This window comes from Pseudophryne corroboree, chromosome 2 (genome assembly GCF_028390025.1).
Source record: "Pseudophryne corroboree isolate aPseCor3 chromosome 2, aPseCor3.hap2, whole genome shotgun sequence".
NCBI lineage: Eukaryota > Metazoa > Chordata > Amphibia > Anura > Myobatrachidae > Pseudophryne > Pseudophryne corroboree.
In genome coordinates, this window is record NC_086445.1 from 1,044,995,609 (window position 1) to 1,045,022,029 (window position 26,421).

At 44.1% G+C, this 26,421-nt stretch overlaps 4 pseudogenes; 2 read left to right on the forward strand and 2 right to left on the reverse strand.

Annotated features, from left to right (window-relative positions):
• Nucleotides 1-18,451: 18,451 nt before the first annotated feature.
• LOC135054433 (5S ribosomal RNA) lies at nucleotides 18,452-18,569 on the reverse strand (annotated as a pseudogene).
• Nucleotides 18,570-18,718: 149 nt separating this feature from the next.
• Nucleotides 18,719-18,836, reverse strand: LOC135051706 (5S ribosomal RNA; annotated as a pseudogene).
• A 6,775-nt stretch (nucleotides 18,837-25,611) lies between these two features.
• LOC135051707 (5S ribosomal RNA) lies at nucleotides 25,612-25,729 on the forward strand (annotated as a pseudogene).
• Nucleotides 25,730-25,878: 149 nt separating this feature from the next.
• LOC135054434 (5S ribosomal RNA) lies at nucleotides 25,879-25,996 on the forward strand (annotated as a pseudogene).
• Nucleotides 25,997-26,421: the final 425 nt, after the last annotated feature.

The window sequence follows — 26,421 nt, forward strand, 5'->3', positions numbered from 1 at the left end:
TTCTGCTCGACATGTCCTGTGGAACATGCAATGGACAGGTGATGCCAACTTAAGAGGCATATGGAAGGTTTACCTTACAAGGCTGAGGATTGTGTGGAGAAGGGATCTCGGACCTGGTCTCCACAGCTATAGCTGGTAATTCTGATCTTTTGCCTTATATTCCAGCACAGCCTAGGAAAGCACAACATTATCAAATGCAGTCCTTTCGATCACAAAGAAACAAGAAAGTCCGAGGTGCGTCCTTTCTTGCCAGAGGCAGGGGCAGAGGAAAGAAGCTGCACAACACAGCTAGTTCCCAGGAACAGAAGTCCTCCCCGGCCTCTACAAAATCCACCGCATGTCGCTGGGGCTCCACAGGCGGAGCTAGGCCCGGTGGGGGCACGTCTTCGAAATTTCAGCCACAAGTGGGTTCACTCCCTGTTGGATCCCTGGGCAATAGATATTGTGTCTCAGGGATACAAGCTGGACTTCGAGGAGATGCCCCCTCACCGACGGCCCTGCCGGCTTCCCCCCACGAGAGGGAAATAGTGTTAACTGCAATTCACAAATTGTATCTTCAACAGGTAGTGGTCAAGGTTCCCCTCCTTCAACAAGGAGGGGGTTATTATTCGACCATGTTGTAGTCCCGAAACCGGACGGTTCGGTCAGACCCATATTGAATTTAAAATCCCTGAACATATACCTGAAAAGGTTCAAGTTCAAGATGGAATCGCTGAGAGCGGTCGTCGCAAGCCTGGAAGGGGGGGATTTTATGGTGTCTCTGGACATAAAGGATGCATACCGAGGGGCGTGGTTTGGTGGCAGACCCAGGCAGTTGTGCAGTGCTGGAGCTCCTGCCTGAGACACTTATAAAACACTCGTTTGCCACTACTACCTTCACGGGACGTTTACAATTGGTCCCCTATACCTTGCCTGTATCGGGTAGAGTGGGCTGCGGAGCCGGCGGATGCCTCCTGCAGCCGTGCGGGTTGTGGCCTACCTGCCCGACTGAAGCAGGGGGCTCAATTTCACCTAGGACCCGGACCGGAAGTGGAGCGCTCGTACTCCGCGGGCGCTGGACAATCTCCCTCCCTCCTCCGCTTCTACATCTCTCTCCTCACCTGACGAGCACGGCCGGAGAGATCCCCTTCACCCGCACTGCCCGGAGCGGGGACCCGCTGAACGGCGCGGAAGTGACCGCGGCGCGCCTGTGATCGGGACGCCGCTCATAAGCGCGAGCTGAGCCTTGTCTGGAGGACCCACACCACTTCCACCAACGCTTCAACCCGCTCTCGGTGGGCTCCAGGTATCCCAGCCACGGAGGCCTTGTACTAGAGGCCAGTGGCGCCATTTTGTTTAAGGGCTGCTTGCCCACTCTATTTAATGCTACACTGAAGGGAGGTGACACTTCGTTTTTTCACACACTGCTGGCCGCAGGGGTTGCTGGGTACCACCATCCTCAATGTGCTCTCGCCCTGGCTGCTAAGTGAGCCACCGCGCTCATTACTCACAGAAACTACAGTCTTCTAAATTGGTACGGTCCCCGTGTCTGTGATCCACGGTGCCCCGGCGGGGAGGGGGGAGAGGTTACTGTAAGGCTGTGCACTACATTGGCGGTGGTGACCTCTCTGCCGCCCGCAAAAGTGCCCCCCATTTGTTTGTATCAGCTGGTTCCCTGCTTTCAACACAGCTTATCACCCACTTCCACCATTCGTATATAACATAACCTTTCTGGCCGGGGAGGGCCACGTAGCCCGTGGAGCGACGTCACGGCCGCATATTTTCTGACGCATAGTGTCCTGTCATTACACCTCAATTGGATCAAGTCAGATGTCCTGTCACTGTGAGTTGCCGTATGGCTCCCTAGCTATGTATCTGCCTGCCTGATGTTGCCCTAAGGCCACGTGGGGGCTTTTGCACGGCGACGGTCCACATGCTTTTATACTGCCGAGGATATGTGAAAGTGTAATACTACATTGCTTTATTTGAAGACCGATCTCATGGTGAGAGGGATAAAGAAAAAAAAGGCCAAGACCAAGCCGGACGCGATCTCATCCCCTCCGAACCGGCATTCGTCGGATCTACGTCAGTTCTTAACTACTCCAACCTCAATCTCCGCTGCTTCTTCTACTGTCCCGGCCTCCCCGAATCTGCACGGTCTGGTAGACGTCATGACGTCCCCTGGGACTCCGCAGCCTCCACAGGCCCCCTCTCTGTCTGCGGAGATAAGCAAGATCTTATCTCATGTAAAATCACTTCCCACGAAGCAAGATTTTTCGGCCTTGGAGACTCGCTTGCTTTCCACCATCACTCAGGAAGTAACAGCGCTTCGACAAGACATGTCTCAAATTGCGGAACGTGTTGATGTTCTGGAACGCCATGAGTCGTCTAGCTTGGATTCTCTGACTAAATTTCGGGAGGTGCTATCTCATCAAAGGGACAATATCTCTTTTCTAAAATCTCGTATTGAGGATATGGATAATCGCGACCGGCGAAATAATATCAGAGTCAGGGGCCTACCTGAGAGCGTTCAACAGGCTGACCTGACAACTGCTTTAAATACAATATTTGGAGAACTTATTGACCTGGACCCGAACAAGGACATTATATTTGATAGAGCTCACCGAGCCCTCCGTCCTCGCGGCTTGCCATCTGACAGGCCACGCGATGTGATTTGCAGGCTCCACTATTATGTCCAAAAAGAGGAAATAATGAGGTCGGCCCGTCAGCTGGACAGTATTGACTTTCAAGGAGACAAGATTCAGATATTTCCTGATCTCGCCTGGTCGACCCTGCAACAGCGTCGAGCCTTGAAGCCTCTTACTGATTCTCTCAGGAAACTTGGTCTGACATACAGATGGGGCTTCCCTTTTTCCCTTCAGGTCTCTCATGGTGGCAAGGTCGCAAGTCTCTCTAGACCTTCGGACTTACAGGCCTTCTTCACGACCTTAGGAATACCTCCGGTACCGCTGCCGGACTGGGAAGCTTTTCACCACCTACCGGACCTACCTGTTGTGCTCTCTCCAGACGACGCGTTGCAACAAGTGCGTTCCCCACGGACGAGGGGAGCTACTTCTAGTTCACGTTCTTCTGAGCCTCCCTGAAAGGGAGGTTTCGTCCCATGCGGACGTGAATTCTCCTGTTACCCATGTCATACACTAGGTTCTTTTTCTTAAATAGTGCTATGTGTTGCCCACACATGAGATCGTTTTTTGTAACGTTGTAAAGTTGTAATGGTTTCATAGATGAGTGATGGGGTATCGTCGATATGTTATTTTGTTTTTGTTCAAGCTACATTCATTATAGCTGCAACGATACTCATACATAATTGCTCAGCTTTAATGAAACTTGGTTAGATATTTTAATGATTATACGTATATATACATATATGTTTACATATTTCTTGTTTATATATATATATTTTATTTTTCTCTATATGTTTCACCTGTGCCTGTGTGCACTCATCGGTAATACTTTATATTTGTTTAGCTTCTATTTTGTGGATGGTCGCTGTCCTAGGCCCCCCGTAGGACCCCATTGATAAAGCCTAATATTTATCTTATTTAAAACACTCTAAAAGGTTGATGAACACAGTACGCAATTGGCGTATGGAATACCGTAAGAGTACGCACGTAGCGTAACAAACGCTGAGCCATGAACGAGACGCACGAGCGGCACGTTCGCTCACGGCTTAAAGCGTAAAGGCAAGCACGCTATAGGCTGCCGACTAACGTAATGATACGCTATCAGCGTAGCGGACGCTCGAGACCACGAGGAGATCACAAGCGGCGCTGACACTCACAGCGTTAAACCTTTGTAACAATATCATAAACAAGGTACTTAAATTGTAAACCTTTGTGCAGTGATATGGTGTAAATGCAACACAGTGTAACCTTGTTAGTTTAAAAGCTGTATGAGCGATTCTTACGCTCTGAGAACCCTTTAGCAATATAATAAACACTCAAATACCGGTCTAAGGGTCTAACACCTTTTAAGGGAGAGAATGAACGTTCAATTCGCAAAAGAATACACAATACAAGTTATACACTACCAAACTAACATAAAATACCTAACCGAGTTACTACACGTTAAAATACAACAAAAACACAATTATATTTAAGGGGGAAGGAGAGAGAGAATGGCTTACAACAAAATAGGAGATAAATATGGTTGCAGAGAACTTACGCACCAGGGGAAACAATCGCATGCGCCTTTCTGGATATCCAGCTCCCGATTATCAGTGATGAGAACCGTTGAAAAGAGTAGAGAGCTGGCCCAGGTCGGCTTGTCTTTATATACACTTACACACAGTACAGTACAATGGTCCCTACATTCTTATTGTTCATTGGACACAGGAATTCGTCTCTGCATTATAACAAAAGGTCATAGGTTGGTTCATACAGGTGGGCTGTGACTATTTCAAACTGCTCAGGTGGGAGGGAAACTGGGTTTCCCGCCGCATGGGTAATAAAGTGCAAATATAGTAAATGTCCATAAACTTCTTATGTCCATAACTATACGCACGAGCGAGTAATCCGCTTCAAACCAACACCGGAATATTGCTAATTATATTCTCTTCCGATGGATACTAAACACCACTGTGTAACCCCTGTCTGACCCTTCGTATCAAACAAAGAGGAATCTCTCTGTCCCCGAACATGCTATATTAACTAAACCTTTAGATTCTATCAAAGGGACCATAATCTACAAAATACATTATATGACTAAAATATGTTACGATTGAGTCGCCCGCTAGACGCACACAAACTCTACCGTAAATGCGCATACCGTGCGCCTGCGAGTGCACGCGAATGGCGAGTATATGCACGCACGGGAGAGCTCATGCTCGTGCAGCGGGCACACGCATGAGGTGCATATATGGCAATGTGCAGCGTGATATTTTTCTGACTTTGACAGTCCACCCTTTGGCAGTCACCAATAACTGCCACTTCCTAAAACAGTTCAAAAAGAGAAAAATATATGTCATGTATAATACATTTCTATGATTGGGTAGGGGAGAAGAGAAGAAGGTGAGAAAAAGGTATGATCTAGTGAGATAGTAGAAGCATGTATGTATGAGTCCATGTTTGAGGGGTCATGTATCATCGTGCCGTACGTGTTTTAAATCAAGCTTCGAGGTATTGCGAAGTATACATTTGAATTCCTTCTTATCCCGTGGTACGGGTCTGTGGATGGGCTGTCAAACTTTACCGAGCTCTTTTCGGCTTTTGGTTGCAACAAAATGGGGGAGCACATTTTAGTTGATGATACATGAATGGGGGGATATGTGAGTGCTGATATCTGTGCCTGTGTTCCCTATCGACTATGTGTGTCATTACCTGAAGGTTGTAGAAATGAAGATAAAGAGCAATTATGGTAAATGCAGTCATAAACTATGTGAGTTTAATATACATTTGCCGATTGAGGTCTTGTCTTGTGTCTTGTCTTGTCTTGTCTTGATGAATATGTTGACTGTAGTCCCCCGATGCTTTTGCTATAAACGGTGTGCAAAAAGCTTTTTCAATGTCCATAGACTTACAAAAAGTGTTGGGCTAGCGTAAAATTAAAGGTACTAGGGATATGGGGGTCTATGGCATAGTCCATCAGTTGTCTGTGTAAAAGGTTGTCAAATTCTTCTTCCAAGCGGATGTCTTTTTACCTTGGAGGAAAACAAAGGAGAAACGGGTGAAAGAAACGGACCGTGGAATCACATTTTCATCACAACATTGTCTCTATCGTTGGGTCATAAACCAAATCAGTCGTTGTTATTACAGTATCTTCACTTCTTAAACTCATCACTCGGGCGCTACGTTTACACTTTGTTAAAACCCGAACGCATCTAAATATCAGACCGACCAATATGATGACACCCAGAATACACAAAAGAAATTTCCCTACATCCATGATAATTCCTTGAGCCCATTCTCCTAAACCAGAGAACCAATTTCGCGGGTTCAACCATGACACCCAACCGGTCAGCTCATTACCCACAGCAGCGAGGGTGAGATTGCGTCTCCTGCGGAACTCCCACTTTAATTGGAGAATGTCGTCCATCTTTTGGTCTATGACCTCGACCGGGTCCTCGGTGCTATTCGTAATATAAGTGCAGCATTTTACGCCATACTGCGTTGCCAGTGTGACACAATATCCACCCGTCACTGCCGTGAGATAATTAAGAACCATCCTATGCTGAACCAGTTCTGTTTTATAAGCTTGGAGCTCCCTTCCGGTATACCTGAATGTGTCATCATACATTTCAGTGATATTGTCTAATAAATTTGCAAGCGCAGATATATATTTATAATTTATCACTCCTCTGGCGGTACGAGTGATATCTAACGCGATTAGGAATTGAATCCCGGTGGATTCATGGATCAGGTCAGAGGCCGGATGCTCTGTTCTTTCTATCAGGTGCCGTTTAACGATGTGCTCGTAATGAGTGTGAGTATAAGGAGCTTGGGCACTACGGTGAATATCCTTCATTTTAGTGTGGGATACGGTCATTACCTCAGGCAGTACTTTTCCAATATAACATAACCCTTCTGAGTTTGGGGCAAGCCACTTATACGCCTTCCTCCCGCATATGAAGTATGCATCATCGGGGAGAACATATGGGACGGAGTAGGACATAACCATATTACATATTTTCCATATGAAATCTCCTAACCCTAATTCTCCCATCTGTTTAGTACACGTATCAGTTTGTACGATATATGCACAGTATCCTGGTGATACTTCTCCAACTCTCATGATCCTACTTCCTAGGGTATACCTATATCGGAAATATTTTCCACTACCGGCTATGTGGCGTATAAGTTCTGTATCTGTAGGCATTCTATCGGCTCTGTATGAAAAGGTCATGGTTTGGTTATTCCATTACACTTCCCAATTTCCCGGCTTTCGGGGATTGGAAATGTTAAAACATACTAGGGATCTATCCACATGATATTGGTGGAGCTTCAAACTAGGAGGACTGGAGATATTAAACCTCCTGTCCACCGGCCTCCCACCACTTAGCTCACGTACCTCCCCTATAGTTAAAGGGAATGGCACTAATACTGATTTGCTATGGCCTTGAGGTACTTGAGAGCATACCCAACAATCTGTCTGATTTAACACTTTACCCACTAAGGAGTGATAGTCACTCAATGGATGCCGGTCCATGTGGATATTAAAACTGGACTGACATTTCTTGATGCACCCATCCTCAACTACACTGTCACAGAGTCTACAGATACAGTTCTCTTCAGCTAACAATCCTTCACAATTCCTCCTATTGTCAATGCTATCGGATCGTTTTCTGATACTCGCCTTTGCTTGATGATTATGTTGTTCTTGGAAATCTACGCCTCCAACTTTGTCATGAGAACCCATTCCAGAACCTCTCTCGACCTCCATGGTACTCTCGCCGGAACAGACTGCTCTGGTCAACATCATGGTCAACAGGAAAATCCGGATCACAGTCTCTTGGGGCAAGTCCATCTTATAGGAGGAAATGGAGAAGAATGAGAAGGGGGAAAGAAATAATTGAGGGAGATGGGATGGGAAGTGGAGAAAAACAATAAAAGGGAACAGGGAATCGACAACTGCCTCCGATCTTATTATTCTCAATGCTCAGGTGCCGTCTCAGTCCTCCTGAAACAGACACTCCAGTGATACAACTTCCTCTACCGTCTGTTCTTTATCACGGGACCTCTCTGGATCAGCAACCTTCTTACAATGGGACGAATGGACCCAAGTCTCTCTCTCGGCAACCTTCAATGCTGTCGTGCTAATCAATAAGACTTGATATGGTCCTTCCCATCTGTCAATAAGGCAACCTGAGCGTAGAAAATTCCTTATCATTACATAATCCCCAGGTTCAATGTCATGACAATTACTATCTGGCAGATCAGGAATCACTAACTTCAAATTATCATTCTGATTCCTTAGCTGTTTACTCATCTTAACCAAATACTTTACAGTCACTTCATTGTTACACTTCAAATCATCCTGAGGGTTAATCATAACATGCGGTTGTCGACCGAACAGAATTTCAAAAGGGGACAGATTAAGAGGGGACCTGGGAGTGGTTCTGATGCTGTATAATACAATGGGCAAAGCTTCTGGCCATGTCAATCCTGTTTCCGCCATAACTTTGCTCAATTTATTTTTAATAGTGCTGTTCACTCTTTCTACTTTCGCACTCGCCTGGGGGCGGTACGGAGTGTGCAGCTTACTATCAATCCCCATCAACTTACACATTCCTTGAAAGACATCACCTGTAAAATGGGTACCCCTATCACTTTCAATTATTCTAGGGATACCGTATCTACACACAAATTCCTGCACAATTTTCTTAGCGGTAAACATAGCGGTGTTTGTGGCCGCAGGAAATGCTTCGACCCAATTTGAAAACACATCTATACAAACTAGTACATACTTCAAATTTCGACAAGGGGGTAATTGTATGAAATCAATTTGTATTACCTGAAAAGGGCCGCCTGTAGGTGGGATATGAGATGGTTCTGTTGGTATTGCCTTTCCGATATTCTTCCTCAAGCAGGTGAGGCATGTCATTGCCCTTTTTCCCGCATGGGAAGAAAATCCTGGGGCGCACCAATATGCTCTTACCAACTTGCACATCCCTTCCTTGCCTAGATGAGTCAGCCCATGTGCTGCTTCCGCTAAACTTGGAAGGTATGCTCTGGGTGCCACTGGTTTACCCTGCCCATCTGTCCAGAGTCTTGAGGACTCCTGGCCATATCCTTTTGCCCTCCAAGCTGCCTTTTCCTGTGTGGAACACAAATTTTGCATTTCACACAATTTCTGTGTGTTGACGGTATTAAATACCATCAGTTGTGTGGTGTCTGTCTGTCTGGGGGTACCAGCTGCTAACTTAGCAGCTTCGTCTGCTCGGCTGTTACCAAGTGATACCGGGTCTTGGCTATATGTATGTGCTTTACACTTGATAACAGCCACTCTGTCGGGTTCCTGTATCGCTGTTAGAAGCCTTTTGATGTGGGCTGCATGCGCTACCGGTGTACCAGCTGCCGTCATGAAATTTCTGAGGCGCCATAGGGCTCCGAAATCATGGACTACTCCGAATGCGTATCTAGAATCGGTATAGATATTGGCTGATTTGCCCTTAGCCAATTCACATGCTCTGGTTAGGGCAACCAGTTCAGCAACCTGGGCTGAGTGAGGTGGGCCTAGCGGTTCTGCTTCTATGGTGCCTTGGTCATCTACGCGTATCCAGTACACAAGTCTCCCGAGTCCGTCTGTCTGTGACAACTACCGTCAGTGTAGAAAGTAAGATCTACATCTTCCAGTGGGTTGTCACTGATGTCAGGCCTTGCCGTGAAATTTTGGGTCAAATATTCCATACAATCATGCGTGTCATCCCCTGTCTTAAATCCTCCTTCACTATTACTCTCATCCTCCACCCTTTGTGCCTGTCCACACCTGGGCAGAGCCGGTCATAGGCATAGGCAAACTAGGCAATTGCCTAGGGCATTTGATATGCCTAGGGGCATCAGCAGCTTCTGCTGATTAAAATGATATGCGGCATGCCTATATTCTGTGTGTAGCATTTCATATGCAGATACAGCCACAGTCGCACACAGTATATAGGCATGCCACATATCATTTTATTCAGCAGAATCTGCTTGTGCATCCTAGCCACATAGCAATGCAAATAAGATGCATTTTCATTAAAATAATGTGCCCGACGTTAGCATTGAGGCAAGATTTATGAGGACACATCTGTATCCAAACAGAGACAGAGGTCACAGTGTTAGTGGCATTGTGAGTGCTGTGTGCATGTGAGTGGGTTGGTTGTGCAGTAGTGTTCAGAATATGTGTAAGGAGCATTATGTGTGTCATGTAAAAATGCATTAATAATGTGCAACATATGTGTAAGGGGTACTGTGTCATTATGTGTATAGGGGACTAATAATGTGCAGCAAATGTGTAGGGGGCACTATGTGTGTCATTATGTGTATAGGGGCATTAATAATGTGCAGCATATGTGTAAGGGACATTATGTGTAAAAAGGGCATTAATAAAGATTGTCATAATGTGTAAGGCACATTATGTTTATAAGGACATTAATAATGTGTCTCATATGTGTAAGGGGCATAACTGTGTGGCATTATGTGTATAAGGTGCTCTACTATGTGGCATTGCGTATAGAAAGGGCACTACTGTGTCCTCTAATGTGAATAAGGAGCAATAGGGTGTGGTGTAATGTGAATGTGAATAAGGAGCAATTCAGTGTGATGTAATGTGAATAAGGGGCTCTAATGTAACGTTTATAAGGTAAAGTGATACTACTGTGCGATGTAATATGAATTATGGACACTATCGCATGATCAAATGTGAATAAAGTTGCAGTACTGTGTGGCGTAATTGGAATTGGGGTTACTATTGTGTGGCCATGCCCCTTGCCAGTAAAAACACACCCCTTTTTGGTCTGTGTGCCAAATGTGCAAACTGTTCCTATTTAAAATATAGGGGGTACAAACACCAAAATAAGGACTGCTATGGATGAGGGGTGGTGGTGCTGGGAAAGAGGTGCAAGGTCAGAGGCGGAACCAGCGATGGTGCTAGGGGGCACCAGCAGTGGTGCTAGGGGGCACCATCTAAAATTTTGCCTAGGGCATCATATTGGTTAGGGCCGGCTCTGCACCTGGGAGATACGTTGCCGGATTTAATGCACTGCATCTCTTTATGGTGATGTTTACGGGGGCCATTAATGCCAATTCCCATCTTGTAAACCGTGCTGATGAGACGTGTCTAGTTTGAGCCGAATTCAGCAAGGCTGACACTGCATGTGGTGTATGGATTGTGAGGTTGTGTCCTAGCACTACATCTTCGCTTTTCGTTACTAGCAATGCTATCGCAGCGACACTTCGCAAGCATGTGGGGAGGGATCGCGCTACCGTATCTAACTGAGCGCTGTAGTATGCTACCGCCTGCTGGCATCACCGTGCTTTTGGGTTAGGACGCCTGCCGCGTAACCAGCACTTTCTGTTCCGTACAGCTCAAAGGGTTTCCCATAGTCTGGCATACCTAATGCTGGTGCCTGCGTTAGGCACTGTTTAAGTCTCTCAAATGCCATCTCGGATTCGTCTGTATGCGAAATCCGATCAGGTTTGTTTGATGAGACCATCTCCTGCAAAGGTAATGCTAGAATGGAAAAACCTGGGATCCAGTTACGGCAATACCCACACATTCCTAAAAATGTTCTGATCTGTTGCTGGGTTTGTGGCAGAGTCATGTCTCGAATTGCTTGAATTCTATCAGCGGTCAGGTGTCTCAGTCCTTGTGTCAGACAGTGTCCTAAATATTTTACTTTAGTCTGGCATAATTGCAACTTGTCTTTGGAAACCTTGTGTCCTGTGTCTGAAAGATGAAACAGGAGCTGTTTCGTATCTTTCAGGGACGCTTCCAGTGAATCTGAACATAGTAGTAAATCATCCACATACTGTATCAATATTGATCCACTCTCTGGTTGGAAAGACTGTAAACAATCATGCAAGGCCTGTGAAAATATACTTGGACTGTCTATGAAACCTTGTGGTAATCGAGTCCATGTGTATTGGACTCCTCTGTATGTGAATGCAAACAAATATTGGCTGTCAGGGTGCAGAGGTACCGAGAAGAAGGCGGAGCAGAGGTCAATAACAGTGAAAAATTTTGCAGTGGGAGGGATTTGCATAAGAATGACAGCTGGATTTGGCACTACGGGGAACTGACTCTCAACTATTTTGTTAATCCCCCTTAGATCCTGCACTAGCCTGTAACCCCTCCCCCCACTCTTTTTCACAGGGAAGATGGGACTATTGGCAGTGCTGGATGTTCTTACCAGAATGCCCTGTTGTAGCAAGCGCTCTATTACGGGGTATACTCCTAACTCCACCTCTGGCTTCAGAGGGTATTGTGGGATTTTTGGAGCTATCCTACCATCTTTTACTTGCACAACTACTGGAGCTACGTTTGCCATTAATCCAGTGTCTTGTCCATCTTTAGTCCAAAGTGACTCTGGTATTTGGGATGTCATTTCTTCTACCTGGGATGAACTCCTATTTATCATAACGGTATGTGACATTAATTTTGATGGGGAGTCTAGCATGTCTCGTACTTCCTGAGCGTGATTCTCAGGTATGTCTAAGAATACACCTTCAGGAGTACAATATATGACGCACCCCATTTTACACAATAAATCTCTTCCCAGGAGATTAGTCGGTGCCGATGCAGCCAGCAAAAAGGAATGCTTGGTATGCAAAGGCCCTATTGTAATCTCTGCTGGTTTGCTAACAGGGTAGTGCTGTACTACTCCCGTTACTCCCATGGCTGGAATTGTCTTACCAGTGGTTCTCATGCCCACTGTCGAATTTATCACTGATTTGGCCGCCCCCGTATCTACAAGGAAATTTAATGATTTACCAGCTACATCAATTGTGATCTCGGGTTCACTTCCAAGACTTGCAATCAATTTCACTGGCTGCAGATTACAGGTGTGGCCACACCCCTATTGGGTATGGTGACCTCCCTGAATCGTGCTGGCAGCAATTACTTGTGGTGGGGGTAGATGGGAACTATCAGAGATTTGCCAGTCTCTTCTTGGGGGATACCTTTTTGTTTCCCCTGCATGTGGCTCATAGCTCCGCCCTTTCGGTCCTTGATCCCAATGTCTCGTATCAGGTCGTTGTCTAGGGGATTGATATGAATTTTGTATTTGTCTTGCTTTACAATCACGTGACATGTGTCCCTCTCTGTGACAACTATAACATTTTATACCTCTTGACTTACCCACAGGGGTCACAGTTCTGGGCTGAGGTGGCCGGGTAGTGAGGGCCTGTATGCTCACAGCCATTAACTTATCACTCTGTGACTCCCTGTGTCTGATGATATTCCGATCATGCCCAGCAGCAGCCTCTCCCAATGCATCCACCGACATACCTCTCCAATCAGGCCTAGTGGTTTGTATTCTATTCCTTAAAACATCTTTTAGACCGTCCATTAATACTGAAACAGCTACTTCCCTGTGGTGTACATTAGTTTTAATGTCATCTATACCAGTGTACCTAGCCATATCCTGCAGAGCCCGGTGAAAATACTCTGGTGTGGATTCACCTTCTTTTTGTTTTATTGTAAAGATTTTATTCCACTTTACTACTGCAGGAAAATATACCCCTAACTGTAAGTTGATTCTCTTTACATTATCCTGATTATACTCGTCTGTTAGTGGTACTTCCTCATCTAACTTGCAATCAGCGATAAACTTTAACGGATCAACACTGGGGGGTAAACATGCCCTCAAAACTGTCCTCCAATCTTTGTTATTTGGCTCTGCAGAATATCCTAGCTCCCTAATATACTTTTGACATGCAACTAGATCTTTCCTAGGATCAGGGAATTCAGACATCATTGATCTTAATTCTGCTCGGGAAAAGGGACAGTGCATGGCGATGTTCCTGACCGGAGTTGCTCCTGAAGTGTCAGTTTTCCCATTTGGCACTGCTATTACCCTAACAGGATTAAGTCCAACAACATCATTCTGAGTAGATTCTACAACATGTGGTGAAATGGTTTCAGCATAGTGTATGGTGCCGTACTTACCAGTCGATACGACCTCACCTGTCCCTCCGCTAGGGGCCTTTGATACTAATCTTACGGGTTGGGTCGTGCCTACTGCTGTTTCTGATATGGTGGCTGCTAGGGAGAGTGCTGATATTATTGTGGGCTCATCCTCTTGGTCACAATCCTGGGGAAAGTTCAAAACAGGGTACAACTTGCACGGATTAGTGTTAGCATTAATTACTTTGGTTACATTATCCTTAACTTCTACACATTTAACATAACCCTGAGTGCCATTCTCTGCAACCAATTTCTCTCCAGGTATGTACGGTGGTGGGGGTGCAGTGGCTATCAGTTTCCTGATAGGGTTAGATCCAGTGGCTTGCGCCAACCCCCTTTGTATTTCACCTTCCTGTTGCCACAATGTTAAATAATCATAATGTTTAATACGCCTTTTTGAAGATTTAATCAGGCACACTCTTCTCCTTAAATTCTGTAATACTTCTGGGTTAAAACTACCTACCCGGGGAAACTTTTCCCCATCATGCACAGTCATCCTTTCCCATTCATTGCACAACATTTCTGTGTGATGACCATATTTCTCACACATGATATACCTTGCCGACCCGATTGGTCGGTTTACCAAATCAACCTGAACCTGGGTTGATCGCCCCTTACCTGAACAACTGGCCCCCATCTCTGCAGGTGCTGCTTTCACTACCTCTGACTTCAAATCAGGGTCTTCGGCAACCCTTACAGAAAACCAAAATGTCCGGGGTAAGGCTGCGGTGGGGGTTTTGCAACGAGGTCCGCCCACTTAACTCCGCCCACGCTGGCCAATACGGCGACCAAAGTTCCCAGAGGTTCCGTACCCAACCTAGGGCACCTAAGTACGTCTACTTGTTCGGGCGTGTGGGAGTGTCTTACCCTCCCCAGCAAGTATCAGTCGCTGGAATGTCCCTGAGTGATCAGGCTACTTCCCTTAAAATAAAAAAAAATTACACAAATCACGTTAACAATGTGCAAGCAGCGTTCTTCTGAATTCAAGACATGCTGATGCACACAATCACATGCGGTACAATCGTATCTGCACACAAGCAACTAATCTTATGTGCGGAACGATCAGTGGAATCGAAAATTTCGGCTGCGAATTCCTTCAGCAATGAGCTTCTTTGGCCTATATGGGTCTCGCACCAACCCTCTTCGGTTGTGCTCTCTACTTCTAGTCTGCTGTACCTGAACCTCCTGGTCCTTGACCTCCTGGTCTGTTATGTACAGCAGACTCTACTGCTCATAAATATGTCGAGATTAACAAGGGACGCCTCCCAAGCCACCCCACGCTATCACTCTCGCTGGTGTACCTCTTTCTACTGGCCTATGGTTCCCACTTCCGTAATAAAAGAGAAATCTTATATATGCACACTCTTACATTCGAACACTCTTATTTCTGTACAGAATTCCTTTCATTCAGTAATAGTCTAACCCAGAAGAATTGCAACAGAGAAAGTCTTTTTCTTAACTTTTAAACTTTTGGATTTGAGATAGATGTGTGTTATTTTCGCGTTACTTCCTTATCGCCTATTAAAACAATACTATCGCGTGGTTTGTATTATGTGGGCGTATCCGTACGCTCCGTTGCGTAATATACGCTCCGTGCGTCGACCCTTGCGTTGCGTACGCCCTGCCCTTGTAAGGACACGTGTACGCAGACCAAGTACGTCCACAATAACACACTACACGTTTATCAATGTGAATGATCTTCAACAGTAATCCTTCACTGAACACCACTCAAATCTCCCTTGTATTCTAGGCGAGATTGTGTGCGTGTCTTTTACAATTATTCCCTTAAATATTACTTTTTTTATCTTTTAACTATTAATAACAACAAATGTCTCAGCACGTTTATCACTAGTGTGTGGCAATCAGGAGAATGAGGTACGGACAAATAATACTAAACAAGAAATACAGGTGTGTGTGCTTATGCGTACGTTCGCAAAACAGAAACTAAACAGGTTTTAAAAGACAATAACGTACTGTTCTTACCTTCCGGTTCCGGATTCCTTCAGCACTCCTTTACTAAGCGAAGCAGACGCTTATCTGGTCAGCACTACGAGGAATATTACCTCCCGCCCTTTGCTGACCGATAATGTCTGCTGAAATTACCTAGTGCAGATATGTGAAGAGCGGGCGAGTCCCCAATTGATAAAGCCTAATATTTATCTTATTTAAAACACTCTAAAAGGTTGATGAACACAGTACGCAATTGGCGTATGGAATACCGTAAGAGTACGCATGTAGCGTAACAAACGCTTAGCCGTGGACGAGACGCACGAGCGGCACGTTCGCTCACGGCTTAAAGCGTAAAGGCAAGCACGCTATAGGCTACCGACTAACGTAATGATACGCTATCAGCGTAGCGGACGCTCGAGACCACGAGGAGATCACAAGCGGCGCTGACACTCACAGCGTTAAACCTTTGTAACAATATCATAAACAATGTACTTAAATTGTAAACCTTTGTGCAGTGATATGGTGTAAATGCAACACAGTGTAACCTTGTTAGTTTAAAAGCTGTATGAGCGATTCTTACGCTCTGAGAACCCTTTAGCAATATAATAAACACTCAAATACCGGTCTAAGGGTCTAACACCTTTTAAGGGAGAGAATGAACGTTCAATCGCAAAAGAATACACAATACAAGTTATACACTACCAAACTAACATAAAATACCTAACCGAGTTACTACACGTTAAAATACAACAAAGACACAATTACATTTAAGGGGGAAGGAGAGAGAGAATGGCTTACAACAAAATAGGAGATAAATATGGTTGCAGAGAACTTACGCACAAGGGGAACAATCGCAAGCGCCTTTCTGGATATCCAGCTCCCGATTATCAGTGATGAGAACCGTTGAGAAGAGTAGAGAGCTGGCCCAGATCGGTTTGTCTTTTTATACACTACACACAATACAGTACAATGGTCCCTACATTCTTATTGTTCATTGGACACAGGAATTCGTCTCTGCATTATAACAAAAGGTCATAGGTTGGTTCATACAGGTGGGCTGTGACTATTTCAAACTGCTCAGGTGGGAGGGAAACTGGGTTTCCCGCCGCATGGGTAATAAAGTGCAAATATAGTAAATGTCCATAAACTTCTTATGTCCATAACTATACGCACGAGCGAGTAATCCGCTTCAAACCAACACCGGAATATTGCTAATTATATTCTCTTCCGATGGATACTAAACACCACTGTGTAACCCCTGTCTGACCCTTCGTATCAAACAAAGAGGAATCTCTCTGTCCCCGAACATGCTATATTAACTAAACTTTTAGATTCTATCAAAGGGACCATAATCTACAAAATACATTATATGACTAAAATATGTTACGATTGAGTCGCCCGCTAGACGCACACAAACTCTACCGTAAATGCGCATACCGTGCGCCTGCGAGTGCACGCGACTGGCGAGTATACGCACGCACGGGAGAGCTCATGCTCGTGCAGCGGGCACACGCATGAGGTGCATATATGGCAATGTGCAGCGTGATATTTTTCTGACTTTGACACCATTATGCTGCATCCCCTGTTTCTTTGGACTGGGAGTCGGCAGGATTCCGCTCCTGTCCTTTTTGCAGCAGTCCTTTTTCTAGTATTGTCATCTCTGTTTAATATTATGATACTTCGCGACATGGTTTTCCACGCTGCATCTTCTTTTCCTCCTTTCTCTGCTTTCCCTCTCTTTCTATTTCCTTCCCTTGCTGCTCTTCCTTTCCCCTCTCCAGTGTCTGTCGTGGGGATGACTATTGTGAAGCTCTTAGGTCTGCCGTAATGATGGGGGTGAATGATCTACATGTCACTACCCTTAATGTTAAAGGGCTGAATGTTCCTGAGAAAAGGTCTAAACTCCTCAAATGGCTTAGAGATGAGAGAGTTGACGTTGCTTTTATTCAGGAAACGCATTTTAAGATGGGACATGTGCCATCCCTAAAATGTCACTACTATCCTCATGTTTTCCTGTCTAATAATTCAGCCGGTAAGACATTAGGCGTGGCTTTATTATTGGCTCGCCACCTGCCTATCCTTAATGTTACCTCCCATAGAATAGCTGAAGGTAGAGGGTTGCTGGTGAAATGCGACATATACGGCCAACGCTTTTCCTTTTTGAACATATATGCTCCCAATGCTAAACAACCTTCCTTTTTGTCCTCGGTTTTGGATACTGCTGAGCCTCTTGTGGAGGGGGTGTGTCACAACTGAGGGCCTGAGCTGACGGGAGGCAGCCTCAGTTGTAGGGGCTGAGATGTAACGGAACCTGGGAGGTTGTATCAGACGTTATGTACACAAAATTCATTTGGGACCGCACTAGTATTAACAATCTAAACAAAATGTATAAATGGCATAGGAAAACCAATATATATGCAGTTGGAAGAAATGTGGTTATGAACTGCTAATGATTGGCGGTGCTCCCAGGAATTTTGTAGATTGGACTACAATTGAAAAGGAGAGACAAGACAAAAAACCCTTGTTTGGGAGCACTCGTTTGTAATAATTTGTATGATATAAGTAGAGTAAATGATGAGTAAAGTAAAACTTAACCTTTAATTGTTTCTTGAATAAAAGGAAAAAAAGGGGGGTTATAAGACAATTATAGGACTCGTGTCTGGTGTTCAGCAAAAAGAAACTTGTTTGACCTTTTTAGCAAATGAGGTACAAGTTGCTAGGAGAAGGTGAAAATATCAGAAGTAATATATTGGATGAATATCAGTGTGTTCTGATGAGGTATCCAGGACAGTCACTGTACATGCCTCAAAAAAAAAAAGGGTTTTCAGAGTAGAACGTGATATGGTAGCAAGGTTGAGTAAACTGAAATTGATCTTTTAAGAGAGATGGAGAAAAGGGGGGCCCACTGCACCTGGTATTCTCAGGGGGTTTCCCATCCTGATACTGACCAGGCCATACCTGTTTAGCTTCCGAGATCGGACAAGATCGGGCGCATTCAGGGTAGTATGGCCGTGGGCCTGTGGTAAGGGATGTGGAGAAAGAGATGGTAAAAGATAGAAAATAATCCTATTGTCCGTACTGTATACAAATCAACCATATGTGGTCCGGGAGTGTTTTTCCAGAAACAGACATGAAGGTATAGCCAGCTTTGGAGAATTAAAAAGGGGGCCCACCGCACCTGGTATTCTCAGGAGGTTTTCCTTCCTAGTACTGACCAGGCCACGCCTGCTTAGCTTCCGAGATTGGACAGGATCGGGCGTATTCAGGATAGTATGGCCGTGGGCCAGTGTGAGGAAAATATTGAGTGGAAAGGGAGAATGCACTGTTTTGTGTACTTCACACTCAACCACGACCACTGATGGTCTCGAAATAATATTTCCAGACAGTATCAAGGTGATTTATAGTGTCTGGGTGTAATAGAGATATATTGTGGTTGGGGGAATTTAAGAGAATAATGTAAGGTAGGTGTGTGTGTGTATATGTCATTATAATTGTAGTAAAAAGCTTGTGGATAAAAGATGTATCAAGAGGTAGAGTAAAGCTGAAAAAATGACTCAAATTAAATGACAAATCACACAATATTTGTTAGTCCCTTGGGGGAAAAAACAGATAAATGGTCATATATTGGAAGGGAGCTCAAGGCTGGCTCCCAAATGGTACTCTTAGCCTTAAATTCTGAGTGGGAAAGGTTAAATACCAAATCTCATATCAAATGTCAATTGATTAATGATAAAGTATAAAAAATGCTACCATGAAACACATGCATGTTGGAATCACAGAAAATGTTATAATAAATGCACTTGTGTGTATAAATCACAGTTAGATATCTGTGTCTAATGAAAGAACCTTGGAGGCATGAGCGGGTGTGAGGACTAAGTACTGCAGATTTTCACTGAAAATAGAAAGCTGTTATAAAACATGATTTCTGAGACAGAGGTAAATATGGTGGTATAAAGTGGTCTGATAACCGTTACCACTATCTTTGGGTAAACTGAACTCTTTACAAACTTGTAGTGAGTATGGACATGATTTTAAACCCTGGTGGTCTAGTGAGATTACCCAGTATAAGTCGTAGCAAAGAGGAAACACACGGCAGCGCAAAATACAATATATGATCAGTGTTGGGCAGGGGATAGATTCCCGTGCTGCACTGAAAATGTAGTGGTGCGCTTGAGACCCTGGTGGTCTAGTGTTAGTTACCCTGGCCGCACGGTATGCGGCGAATGCTCTGTTGATCTCCCCTGTTCGAAGTCCCGCTAGTCCCGCTAGTAGTGACGAGCGCGGCCGCCCGCTTCCGGACTGGGCGTCGCCGCGATGACGTCACTGTTGACGATTCTCGACGTACGTTTCACCTGGTTGGCTTGGTCACGAGAGCCCCTCTCTAGTGCTCTCATGTGGCCAGTACTTGAAGGTTGAGGTAACCAATGAAAAGATTACTTTAGTTATGACTGATTGAAAAACGGACCAATCAGATTTCGGGTGGGGTGTCCCGTGGTAACCATTTTGGAAGAGGGAAAAAGGAAGGGAAAAGACGGGAAGTGATGGGGAATGTAACAGGGAGCGTGGTGGTGCTGACTGAGAGTGGGAAACTGGAAATGATGAGTGTGTTGAGAAATGAGATTGGGAAAGATGAGAAGTGAATGAGCGAGATTGGATAAATGAGTCAAATAAAATGGAAAAATGAAAATTGGTAAATGGATGAAATAAATTGAAAGTAAACATGAGGAGTGAGAATGAATAAGTGGATGAATAAATAAATGAATGAATGTAAAATATTGATTGAAATTATAAATAAGTAAAGATAATAATAATGAAAATCATATAAAAGAAAAATATAAAATGAAAAATGAAATGAAGTGAGAATAGTAATGATTAAGAATAAATAAAAATAAAAATAGAAAAAATAAATATAAAAATAAAATTAAATATAAAAATGAAAATAAATATAATTATAATGATAATAATTATAATAATGATAAAAATAAATAAAAATGAAAAATAAAATATGAAAAATAAAAATAATAATAAAAATAAAAATAAATGAAAAAGAGAGAGAAGAAAAAAAGAGAAAGAAAGAGAGTGGAAAAAATTAATTTTGATAATGATATGGTGGTATTAATGATGAAAAATAGTAATTGTGATGAGAAATGATTAGAAGAAAAAGTATTGAGAGCAAAAGTGTATAGGAATATGTTAATTAAGAGTAGAGGGGGTTTTTTGTTGTGAAAAATGGAGATGATGAGAATGAGTGTGAACGTGATGGAGAGCGTTGAATGAAAGTGGGTGTAGAACACAGATGGAGGAGAGTTGCGTTGTGGGTGGAGGGGGTTGTGGTTAAGATATGGGGGTTGGAGTGAGAAGGCACCGGAGTGGTGTGACATGTGGAAGGAGTGGAGGATGATATTATGGGTGTGAGTGTGTGGATGGGAGAGTCTGTGAGTATTGTGTAGGGTGTAGTCTGCAAATAGAATGTTGGGTGTGGGTGGAAGTGACAGGGTCTGACAAGTCATGGAAGCATTGTGACAATTATTGTGAAAGGTGAAAGTTGTGAGCTGAGGAAAGGGTGAGAAAAGGGTACAGGATTAAAAAGGGGGGAAAAAAGAGAGAGAGGAGAGGGGGGGAATGAAGGAATGGATGGAGAAAGAAGATGAAGAAATTGGGGGGAGAGAGAAGGAAAGACAGTGAACGGGTGATGAGGAAGGGGGTGAGGGGTTGGGATGGGGAAAAAAGGGGGGGAAGAGGAAGAAGGTGAGGGTGGATAGTGGGGGGGCAAAGAGGGAGGGGGGAGGGAGAGTGGAGAGGAGAGGGGAAGGAAAAGGGAAGGGAAAAGTGAGGGGGAAATAGAAAAAAAGGGGGGGAGGTGGGAAATAAGATTGGGGTGATAGTTTCGGGGAGGGACAATGATGGAGGGAGGGAGCAAGATGGATGGACGTTTGAATTATGTGGGCAGAAAGATACTGTAATTGATGTTTTCGTTTAGACCTTTGGGCATTAATGTGTCCAGCTTGAAGATCCATTCGGATTCCTTCTTCTGGAGTGCCATGTGATAATCTCCACCTCTCAATCCCATTTTTACTTGTTCCAGACCTGAAAAATGGAGATCTTCCGTTCGACTGTCATGGAAACGTAAGAAGTGTCTGGCGACTGTGGTGAGCTTCTTGAATTGGGCTAAGTCTGATTTGGCATTTCTCACCGTACTAATGTGTTCAAGTGCCCTGACTTTGAACATACGAGAGGTCATGCCCACGTATCTTAAATTGCAGGTACAAGAGATGCAATAGATCACATTTTCTGTCCTACAGTTGAAAAAAATCATGTATTGTGACCTGCTGGTTAAATCTGTCAATGGTTGTCGGAAGGTTGGAGATATGTGGGCACAATTTGCATTTACCACACGGGTAGCTGCCTTTGAGTGATCTTGGCTTTGAGGGCTGTGAGAAGTAGCTTCTTACCAGTTTATCTTTTAAGTTCGGTGCCCTTCTCCAGCTCATGTTGATATTCTGACCTATAAGGTCCGATATATCCTCATCCATTTTCAGAACATGCCAATGGGTTTGTAGGATGTTTCTTGCATCTTTCCAGTTTTTGCAGAAGTCACCGATGAAGCGTAAGGTGTTTTTATCTTCCTTAGTTTTTGTAGTGGGAAAGACCAGAGAATCCCGTTCTACTTTCTGTACTTCGGATTTGGCCCTTTTAATCAGTCTATTGCTGTAACCACGTTCTTTCAATCTTGCAGCCAGATCGATGCTTTTGGTTTGAAAGGTGGAGTCTTCGGTGCAGTTCCTTTTTAATCTAAGGAATTCTCCTTTAGGAATATTTTTAATGGTTGATGGAAAATGGCTACTGGTTGAGTGAAGCAGGCTGTTAGTTGAAGTCTCTTTCCTGAAGATTTCAGTGGCTACTGTGTTGGTATCATCTCGATATATCCTGAGATCAAGGAATGGAATGGAGAATTGACTGCTGGTGTATGTAAATTTCATATTGATCTGATTAGTATTGAGAGACAGAATGTATTGGTCCAGTTCGTTTTGGGTACCGTCCCAGATCATGAAGATATCATCGATGTAACGTATCCAAATCAGAATGTGGTTAGTGTATTCTTCTTGGTCATCATTGAACACCATTTCCCGTTCCCACCAGCCCAAAAAGAGGTTCGCATATGTGGGGGCACATGCCGCCCCCATAGCGGTGCCCCTGGTCTGTACATAGAAACGATTGTTAAAAAGAAAATAGTTGTGATTCAACACAAAATGGAGTAATTCCAGAAGGAAATCCTGAAAATCACCAGTGTCACCCATGGACAAAAAATATTTGACTGCATTAATGCCCAGATCGTGTTCAATAGATGTATATAGAGATTCAACATCTAATCCAACCATTATGTGGGAGTCTTCCAAATGTATGCCCTGGATTTTTTTCAGGACATCAGTCGTATCCTTGACATATGAAGGTAGAGTAAGGACATGTTGTCGCAAGTGAACATCAAGGAAGCAGCTAGCTTTTTCAAGAAGGCCCCCATTGCCTGATATAATGGGTCGTCCCGGTGGATTGTCCACATTTTTGTGGACTTTTGGTAGCAGATACAGTGTCGGTGTCCTTGGGTGTGGGGTGTTCAGATAGTCCCATTCTGTTTTGGTGATGGTACCTTGTTGAAGATGTTTATTGATGATCCGAGAATAAAGGTTTAGAAAATTCTGTGTGGGATCAAATAAAGTTGTCTTGTAGCAGGAGGTATCCTTTAATTGTCTATTGGCCTCTTTAAGGTATAGTATAGTTGGCCAAATAACGATGTTTCCTCCTTTGTCTGACGTTTTGATTTGGACGTCGTCCCATTTTTGCATCTCTTTAATGGCTGCTTTTTGTTGTCTGGATAAGTTGTCAATTGATCTGAACGATTTCTGGCGCCGATAAAGGTTGTCAAAATCACGTGATACCAGATCCAAGAACACCTTTATCTCAGGGCTTTGATTATCCTGAGGATAAAAGGTTGACTTGTTTTTGCAGATTGGGCGGCTGGAGGTAGAGGGTTGTTCATCCGATAATTCCTCTAGAATGGCCAAAGCATCTTGTTCTTGCTGTGACCAGTTGACTGGGTCAGTGTTTGGTAGGGAAAAAGACTTATCTTTTTTAGAAAAGTGTTTTTTAAGTAGAAGTTTACGACCAAAATGTCGAAGGCTTACTTCCCATTTGAAGCGGTCGAAATGATTAGTCGGTGAGAAGGAGAGACCTTTCTCAAGGACATTGGTTTGGTCCTGGGTGAGGACATGTGTGGACAGGTTAATTATCCTTAGTTTGGTGAGACCCTCATTAGTTACTTCTGTTTCCTGGAGGGGTATCGTCTTTGCTGCGGGGACCGCCATCTTTGTCTTGATGTTCTTCCTTCCCCCCCGCCTGGTTTTTGTTTTGCAGGGTATCCACGGGTCTTGCCCCTGCTTACCTCTAAAAAAGAGGTGGATGTGGAAGCGGAGTGGTGACTAGGATCCCTCCTGCGATTGAAGGGATCTCTTGAGTCAGAGTTGGAATCCGGATGGTCTTCTGTATCTGTTGATTCGACTTCAGAAGATGATGGTGTGTACTCCCGCCTGGTCGTGTCCCTTCTATTGGTTTGTTGGGTCCATTTGAAAATGTGTCCCGAAGTGAAGTCACGTTTGTCCCTTGCGAACTTGGATTTTTTCCTTTCAATAATCTTTCTTCCAATCTCGCTCATTCACTTCTCATCTTTCCCAATCTCATTTCTCAACACACTCATCATTTCCAGTTTCCCACTCTCAGTCAGCACCACCACGCTCCCTGTTACATTCCCCATCACTTCCCGTCTTTTCCCTTCCTTTTTCCCTCTTCCAAAATGGTTACCACGGGACACCCCACCCGAAATCTGATTGGTCCGTTTTTCAATCAGTCATAACTAAAGTAATCTTTTCATTGGTTACCTCAACCTTCAAGTACTGGCCACATGAGAGCACTAGAGAGGGGCTCTCGTGACCAAGCCAACCAGGTGAAACGTACGTCGAGAATCGTCAACAGTGACGTCATCGCGGCGACGCCCAGTCCGGAAGCGGGCGGCCGCGCTCGTCACTACTAGCGGGACTAGCGGGACTTCGAACAGGGGAGATCAACAGAGCATTCGCCGCATACCGTGCGGCCAGGGTAACTAACACTAGACCACCAGGGTCTCAAGCGCACCACTACATTTTCAGTGCAGCACGGGAATCTATCCCCTGCCCAACACTGATCATATATTGTATTTTGCTCTGCCGTGTGTTTCCTTTTTGCTACGACTTATACTGGGTAATCTCACTAGACCACCAGGGTTTAAAATCATGTCCATACTCACTACAAGTTTGTAAAGAGTTCAGTTTACCCAAAGATAGTGGTAACGGTTATCAGACCACTTTATACCACCATATTTACCTCTGTCTCAGAAATCATGTTTTATAACAGCTTTCTATTTTCAGTGAAAATCTGCAGTACTTAGTCCTCACACCCGCTCATGCCTCCAAGGTTCTTTCATTAGACACAGATATCTAACTGTGATTTATACACACAAGTGCATTTATTATAACATTTTCTGTGATTCCAACATGCATGTGTTTCATGGTAGCATTTTTTATACTTTATCATTAATCAATTGACATTTGATATGAGATTTGGTATTTAACCTTTCCCACTCAGAATTTAAGGCTAAGAGTACCATTTGGGAGCCAGCCTTGAGCTCCCTTCCAATATATGACCATTTATCTGTTTTTTCCCCCAAGGGACTAACAAATATTGTGTGATTTGTCATTTAATTTGAGTCATTTTTTCAGCTTTACTCTACCTCTTGATACATCTTTTATCCACAAGCTTTTTACTACAATTATAATGACATATACACACACACACCTTACATTATTCTCTTAAATTCCCCCAACCACAATATATCTCTATTACACCCAGACACTATAAATCACCTTGATACTGTCTGGAAATATTATTTCGAGACCATCAGTGGTCGTGGTTGAGTGTGAAGTACACAAAACAGTGCATTCTCCCTTTCCACTCAATATTTTCCTCACACTGGCCCACGGCCATACTATCCTGAATACGCCCGATCCTGTCCAATCTCGGAAGCTAAGCAGGCGTGGCCTGGTCAGTACTAGGAAGGAAAACCTCCTGAGAATACCAGGTGCGGTGGGCCCCCTTTTTAATTCTCCAAAGCTGGCTATACCTTCATGTCTGTTTCTGGAAAAACACTCCCGGACCACATATGGTTGATTTGTATACAGTACGGACAATAGGATTATTTTCTATCTTTTACCATCTCTTTCTCCACATCCCTTACCACAGGCCCACGGCCATACTACCCTGAATGCGCCCGATCTTGTCCGATCTCGGAAGCTAAACAGGTATGGCCTGGTCAGTATCAGGATGGGAAACCCCCTGAGAATACCAGGTGCAGTGGGCCCCCCTTTTCTCCATCTCTCTTAAAAGATCAATTTCAGTTTACTCAACCTTGCTACCATATCACGTTCTACTCTGAAAACCCTTTTTTTTTTTTGAGGCATGTACAGTGACTGTCCTGGATACCTCATCAGAACACACTGATATTCATCCAATATATTACTTCTGATATTTTCACCTTCTCCTAGCAACTTGTACCTCATTTGCTAAAAAGGTCAAACAAGTTTCTTTTTGCTGAACACCAGACACGAGTCCTATAATTGTCTTATAAACCCCCTTTTTTTCCTTTTATTCAAGAAACAATTAAAGGTTAAGTTTTACTTTACTCATCATTTACTCTACTTATATCATACAAATTATTACAAACGAGTGCTCCCAAACAAGGGTTTTTTGTCTTGTCTCTCCTTTTCAATTGTAGTCCAATCTACA